Here is a 7,832-nt window from a genome sequence, read left to right as displayed (position 1 = left end):
TCAGCCAATATCTCACATACATCCTTTTCTAAGATCGATATCTTACTTTAGTTAGTAGAATATATCCTTGTAATTGTCTATGCTGATGTGGTTGTAGATAGTGATAAAAAAGGATTCGTTTCTCGTACTTGTGAAGGATACCTTAAGAATTAAATTCTAAACTAAAATAGAAAACTCACTGAAAAATAAAATAAACTCAGACAAAGATGATATCAATATTAAAAGAACACTAAGGCTAAGATTCCATTATTTTCCAAGTTCAAAGTGATTCAATCCAATATTTATAATTATGCAATTTTTTGCGTTTAATTTGATTCTAAAATATTGCAACAAGTAGATTTCCAAAATAACAAGTGTAAACCCAAAGCATAGAACATCAAAAACCTAGGTCCAAGTATGTTCTATCAAAAGAAATAACAATTGCTTAACAAAAATCATTCAATCAAGGAAAATAATCATAAAAATAGTTGCAATAGTTAAATAAATAAAAATATACTACTTTTTGTTGGAAAAATAGCTTCCTCTGTTGCCTCAGCAATGGGGTTTAGCTCCTCATATTACACTACACCATATTCTGTGATTAGTAAGTAAAATTCGTAACCAACATGTTGCCGTTACTAATTCGTAACTTGGATATTTCAATTACGAAAATTTAGTAACGTTTCTGTTCAGTTTCGAAATAAGCCTAGTTTAGTAACGGCCCAGCCCATGTTACTATTAGAAACTGCTAGGAAAATAATGTGCCTAGAGTTCGTGTGCGGGGTAACACAAGGCCTCATATTTCCGCCCAAATATTAGTAACTGTTTTCAACTTCAAAGATAATTCTTCCCCCTCTCCAGTCCAACCACATTATCTTCTTTTCTATTCCTTCTTCACCGAGCAAGCAGAGCAGCCACTTCTTCTTCTTCTATTCCTTCTGCTCGACTCACCACCATCACACTGTTTCGCTGATACCAGCGCCATAATCTGCCTTCTTCTTTTTCTTAAATCAATTTTTCTTATAACCCTCTCGTTTTATTTCTACAGTAGAACCCTAGATCCAGGATTTCTGTTTCTTATCTAAGGTTTCAATTATATAGATGAGCAAGAGATTCCTTTGATTAATCTACAGGATGATGCGGATTAAAAACAAATGCATGAAATCATTTCGATTAATCTACACGAGGTTCTTAATCAGGTGATGTTTCATTGTTGGTTTGATTTTTATTACAAATTCGAAGTTCAGTTAATGTTCAGGCGATGTTCTTAATGGGATTCGTTTGAACATCTTAGTTAGAAATCGGCAATTTCTTTTGCAAGGTAAAGGATCCTTTCTTCTAAATCATTGGGATAATCGGAACAATCGATCTGAACACTAGTAAAATCAGATTTCTTTATTTAATTTTGAAGATGGTTAAGAACCCTAACTTTGTTTCTGTTGTTTGATAGCCACTAGAAGGTGGACCAGCTAAAAAATTACCTAAGTTTGGAAAACCATTGGATACTTCATAGTCTGTTTTGTATATTGGTTTCTATGAAAAGGAAATGGAAGGTATGATTTCATTGAGACATTTGAATCTACTTTGTGATTTCCATATTTTTAGTTTAGATTTCTTATTTGTTTTGAGTTTGGGTTTTGATTTTCTTTATTGTAGAGTTTTTAATGCAATTTAGTTTTATTAAGCGGTGGGAATAAGAAGGCTTGTTTAGCTTTAATGTTTTGCTCATGAAATTTTAAAGGCATGCAATGAATTGGAATTTTTTCTCTTACTGATCAGGGGATCCCTTGGCCTCTACTTGACCAGCTTTAATATTCTGGGAGCTCAGTATATCATTATGAATATGGCAACCACCTTTCTGGTGGAATCCCTTATCCACCAATGCATTTGTCCGGTGGACCTTCACCATATTTCAGCGGATCTGTGATGGGACAAGGTACAGCCCCTTTTCTTTCCTCTTCCTGTCATGCTAAAGACAATGCTTTATTTAGGATTAGTCATCTCTTTGCTGAAAATTTCACCACTACAATTTAATTTTTGTTTATAGACTATTGTTGTCACTCTCCGTTGTTCGTCGACTCATTGTTGTCATTCTCTGTTGCCTTCTTGCCCGATTCAGGTGGTATGTCAGGTGGAATGTCAAGTGGGATGTACCAAATGCCCGTTATAATGATAGTTTTTGTTTGGGTTTGCCAATGGGTCATGCTGCTATGGTTGGTTCTAATTGTTCTTTATTTTATTTCTTTTCCTATTTTCAGTTTTTTTTATCTTATGTGACAATGAACAGATGCCTGGGATTATGCAGGGTTCAAGGTCAGGGATATTTCAAGACGAAAATCCTCCAAGAAAGTCAGTCAGTAAGCATTTTTAAAGTTGTTATGGTAAATGTTATTGCTTAATTTTTTGTTGTCAGAGCATGTCCTATCATATATTGATGTTCTCGCTAATTTTTCTTTTGTGGAAACTCTGTAGACTCGATGCGCGACAATGACTGGACTGGTTCGTTCTCCCAATCAGCGAACAACTTCTGTTTTTCTCAACTTGGTCATGAAAAAGCTTTTCAATGATAAGGTCAAACCTTACATTCCTGATTTCAATCTTGCGTTAGACCACTTCTGCATACATGCCGGTGGAAGAGCCGTTATTGATGAATTGGAGAAGAACCTACAGTTGCTTCCTTTATGTGGAGGCTTCTAGAATGACCCTTCACCGGTTTGGGAACCCCTCTTCGAGTTCCATATGGTATGAATTGGCTTAAATTGATGCCAAAGGAAGGATGAGGCAGGGGAACCGAGTCTGGCATATTGCTTTGGAACCGAGTCTGGGAAGATTGCGTTGACAGGTACCCTGTGCAAATAGCCTTTAGTTAAAAAGCATTCTCTTGTTAGATCTCATCTAGGAAAAGTTGATAAAATAATGTTCTACCCAATTGTGTGGTCTCTAAACTTTTATTCGTGATGTGTTCTTTGTTATTTGATCATGAGTCATGGTCTGAGTCTATTCCTGTTATATTTATACTGTTGCTGAGGTGGTATGGGTTCTTGGATGCTGTTCTTGTATTGTATTGCTTTAGGAAGTCTATTGCTTGCATACAACTATGGTTGTAGCATTGCGAACGTGCTGATAGGTGTTTCCCTCTGTTTCAATTCCGGCAATATCTGTTCTTTTTCCTTATAATTTTTTCACCCATACTCTCCCAGGTGAAAAAAATTGTTAACAGGAGGTGTTCATATACTATTATTTTGTCAGGATTTATATAGAGATGTAGGTAGACATTGGAAGAACATAAAAAATTTGTGTAGGAAAGAACATTTGATATGGCATTTAACTATCATGTCCAATTGTCCTTGTACAATTTGAAGCTCGATTGTACTTTCTCATCTGTCTTGTAGGCGGTATATTCGTACCTCGACTACCTCAATGGGTATCTGTTTTGCATAATTCAAATTATACGTTATCTCTTTGTTTTCTCTTTTCAATGTCACGAGTGTAAATGAATTAATGGATGGGTACAGGATGTCCTCATGGTTCTTTGTTATGGATCAAACTTAGTACTTTTCTTGACTCTTTCTTTAATCATTTTTTCTTAGTTGGCTTGCTCAATTGTATGCGTAACTTAAATCGTGCTGCGAGTTTAGCTTTGTACATATAGTTAATGCAGTTTGAACTATTATACCATTATTGTGTTTTTGGCTAGGTTCTTACTCTCTATCTGTGTAGTACAACACTCTCTCTTATCCGTTTCTCGCACAAGGGTGGTGTGTCCCGGCATAGTCATGTGGCTATTATGCAACTAGAATCTGTTTCATAGAATTCTGTTGTTATTTGGTAGTTGCAAAGGAGAATGTTGTTTACCTTTTCATTGGTGTAAAAATTTCTACCGTAAGTTCGTAACTCATTTCAAGTTCTTTTTAAGGTGAAATGGAGAGGGCACGAGGAAAATGCAGAACAAAGTCCACAGCTGGCTGCAGGTATACATGTAAACTCTAGAAATCAGTGTGATGTTGTTAAAACTCTTTTGCTTATTAAATGATTTAATTTTCACATTGTTGTTAAAACTCTTTTGCTTATTAATAGTGAGATTATAATTTTATCTAATTGTTTATATGATTAGGATTTTATATGTACTTCAGGTTTTGATTTGAATGTAACTCATATTTTTCGTTAGAGATTCCTAAACTGAAACTTTTTTGTATCCAGCCAAGCAAGCTACAAAGAAATGCCATGGAACGACCGTTTGATTGATATTAGAAGACAAGCAAGAGTTCCATCCCCAAATCATTTAATATCTGCCAGCGAAGAAGGTAATTTCGTAATCCAAAAGTTTTTTTTTTATGAGTACTCACACATCAGTTGTTCTTATCATATGCTAATCTAACAGGTCATCATGAGAGACATAATTCGAGTCAATAGCTAATGTGAGTCAATATACAAATGTTGTTTATCTTGGAATTGTATTCATGTAGCTTGTGTTTTATTTGTCCTGTAGCTTTTTGACATTTTTATATTATTTGTTTGATAGTTTTTAGCCAGTAGGTGCAAAAATGATGTGGACATTAGCGTATCAATTTAATAATGTCAGCAAATAAAATTAGCATAAATTTTGGTTGTTCTGTAGCTTTTGTATTTTGTTCTTCACTTAGGAAATTTTTCCTGTCCTGTAGCTTTTGTACTAGCTCTTCATTTTGGTGCTTGACTGTACACAGCTGGTTGTTAGAGAAATTACCACCAGTACTGTAGCTCCAAGTTAATTGAGTTTTGAACAAAATTGAAATTGTAGAAGTCACGAATATAAAAATAGCACCAGGACTTATGTTAGACTTGCCAGATCATTCAATGAGGGATGTAACCACCAAGGACTTATTTCTTTTCATTTTTCCTCAATGATCTTGCATAGTTGTTTCTTTTAAGTTTATCGTTTATTTTTATGGTGTTTATTGATAGTGTCGTCGTTAACAATTGATATACAATTATGTTTACAGGGGCACAAAAGGGTTGATTAAGCAAGTACGTTCTATACAAGGCCTGTCAAATCTTATATCTTGTGCATTTTCAGGTAAAACTCTTCGTTAGACTCTCCATCTTGTTCCCTTTATTCTTATGAATGTTTGAGCTGTAGAATGAACAACAGCTGATGCTCTTTTCTTTTGCGATCTAAACTTAGTAGTTTTACTAGTCGCTTTGATTCCTATTGTATTTTTTGTAACAACATGAAAACTGAAACTGCAGCTCATCTTTTTATCAATTGTGATTTTACTAAAGTTGTGGTTTGGTATGGGTTTAAGTTTTCCCCTTGTGCATCGCTTTTGCAGAACTCTAGCCATCTCTGGTGGTGACTAATCATGTTAGATGAACAACTGAAGAAGAGGGCATCGGGTAATTAACCATTACAATGTATTTCATTTTGTTGCAATATAGGTTCTATGTTGTATCAGTACTCAATCTTGTGTATTACTTGTTTCTTATCTTATGAAATCCAACATAGTAAGTTCAAATGTTTTGTCTTGTGTGTATATGGTATACGAGAGTTTGCAAAACTCTATTTCTAAATCCATTGTTTTCTTGCTTGCAGAAGAAGCAGTTATCAGGATTGTTGAGGACAAGTTGATATCCAATTAGATAAAGAAACAAGTGGATTCAGGTAATCTTGTTGGCACTGCTGGAACTCTTAGATTTTAAGATGAGAAAAGAGTCACCTGCCTATACTTGGCAGTTATGAATCATCTGACAATTGAACCTAAGTATCATTGAACAAATTGATAAACATAAATAATGATTTGAACAATGTTTGCTTCCCTTTTTTCTTTGTGGAATGAATGTCTAGTAGAGTGACTTCTTTTGAGTGGAATGTTTGAATGTAGAATGAATGTTTAAAGTTTGTAAAATGAATGTTTGAATCGGATTGAATGACAAAAATTCCAAGGTGATATGGTACTTACAGGGTAAAATAAAATGGGTGGTGAATTAATTTTGACCAGGTCAATGATGACTGGCCTTCTTTTTTATTTAGTTGCAAAAAGCTTACTAACGGCTAAAAGTGCTACTAAATTTTACCAGGATAATAGGAGTCAGTCAACTTTAACCTAGTCAATATATTAGTAACCCTAGTAAAACTTTAGGAACGGTTGCGCCGTGGTTACTAATTTTCCTTTGGTAACGGCCAAATTTCCACTACGAAATCCGTCACAACCCAGGATTAGTAACGGCGAACTGTTGGTTTCGAAAATTTGCTACACCTTTTTTGTAACGGATAGATTCCCATTTAGTAACTGAAACAAGGAGTTACTAAACGTGAAATATGGTGTAGTTAATCACTTGCTCAAAATACATATTTATAGCCCAGAAGTTGATTAAAATAATGAAAAGGTATAAAGCAGTTCGTTTATAATTGGTATAATTGTTACAAAGAAATCAGTGTAGCAGTGTTACAGATTTGAGACGTTCTTCTTATTTGTAACACTTGTTCTTCAACAGCAGCAGAAAACGTAACTTCCTGCAACTCGATCTTCTCGGCTATGTGGTGCTCTAAATATCTCTGAAATTGCTCCAATGACTTTGTAACGCCTCTGCGACTCCCACAAACTTTATATATACCACACAAGTCCTCAAATCTCTCGGGATTTTTTTTATCGACCTTTTCTTTCTCCAAAAGCTTTGGCTTTTATTCTTCCCTGAATCCTCTCTACGCGTCAGCTGTGACTCTCCAACCTCTCCAATACTCCCTCAAGACCGAATAAGGACTCAGTACTTTAGAATCTCAGTGTAAAATCCTCAGTACTTCCTTTTATAAATTGAAAATATCCGAGAATATAAATACTCCCTGTTTTACTTAAATAAAAGATATATCATGACTTTCTCGAATATGATCATCATATATTCACTGGTTGGGTCTAACAGGACAATATAAATCCTTTCCCACGTCCAACTCCGACAAAATTTCCACCGAAATCCTCCCAAAAGATCTCCCAGGTGAGAGACCTTTTTTCCCGCCTAACTTTGTTTAAACTAAAGAAGAAGGAGAGGTGTTCCCCTAACCAGAGTAGGGGTACCGATAGCAGGTGCCTTGGGGGTGCCCCTTATCCAAAACGCGGGCGCCAATAACAATTCCTCAGGGTGCCTTTAGCAACTTTTCGAGCCAATTTTTCCAAAAATGTTTATTGGCCAAAAATACCTACACACATAAAACACCATGATAAGTACAAAAATGAGCACTATCAATATATAGAACCGAGACAAATTAGACATAAAAATGTGTCTATCAAATACCCCCAAAATTCTTATTTGGTAGTCCTCGAGCAAATCTAATCTAGAAAATAAAATCCTAACTCACTGTCACAGGCATCGCTACTGCACTTAGCATGTGCACCAATCCTTTGAACCCCTAGGTGGCCCTAGTGGCCGAATTATAGTCTCGGGAGGGTTTACTTTGCTAGTCCTCGAGAAAATCTAATTTATAAAATAAAATCCTAACTCACTGTCGTAGGCATCGCTATTGCATTTAGCATGTGCAACAAGCCTTTGAACCCCTAGGTGGCCTTAGTGGCCGAGTTATAGTCTCGGGAGGGTTTACAAGAGGTGTACCCACAAAACCTTTACTCCAAACCCTAGCTACCTATGCAGAACCTTGTAATAGCACTAAAGAACTTCCTTGGTTGACATACTCTTATTGACTACATGAGGAAGTACCCTGATGCGAAATTCCAATTGATGTACACGAGTTTGCACTCACATACTAAAATTCATATATAAGTGACAGAGCTTAGTCGCACTATGGATGTCATTATCCGGAATCAAAAAAGCACATGAATAGATTAAGAAGATGGATATAGAGAAAAACATAGATGATTTTAGAT

The 7,832-nt window shown here is 35.5% G+C and overlaps 1 long non-coding RNA gene across 5 annotated transcripts; it reads left to right on the top strand.

Annotated features, from left to right (window-relative positions):
- The first annotated feature begins 888 nt into the window (after positions 1-888).
- On the top strand, positions 889-5,897 carry LOC113286328. 5 transcript variants are annotated; one of them, XR_003329226.1, is made up of 11 exons: positions 889-1,532; positions 1,759-1,915; positions 2,099-2,192; positions 2,285-2,328; positions 2,452-2,478; positions 2,588-2,821; positions 3,896-3,950; positions 4,180-4,283; positions 4,962-5,035; positions 5,292-5,355; positions 5,552-5,897. It is a non-coding gene; the product is annotated as an uncharacterized LOC113286328 (long non-coding RNA). The 5 variants fall into 5 exon arrangements; XR_003329227.1 differs by having other exon boundaries at positions 1,786-1,915; positions 2,285-2,360; positions 2,452-2,821; XR_003329224.1 differs by having other exon boundaries at positions 2,452-2,821.
- The last annotated feature ends 1,935 nt before the right edge of the window (positions 5,898-7,832 follow it).

This window comes from Papaver somniferum, chromosome 6 (assembly GCF_003573695.1).
Source record: "Papaver somniferum cultivar HN1 chromosome 6, ASM357369v1, whole genome shotgun sequence".
NCBI lineage: Eukaryota > Viridiplantae > Streptophyta > Magnoliopsida > Ranunculales > Papaveraceae > Papaver > Papaver somniferum.
Note: the sequence above shows the minus strand (reverse complement) of the source record. Positions and strands in the feature narration are given on the sequence as shown.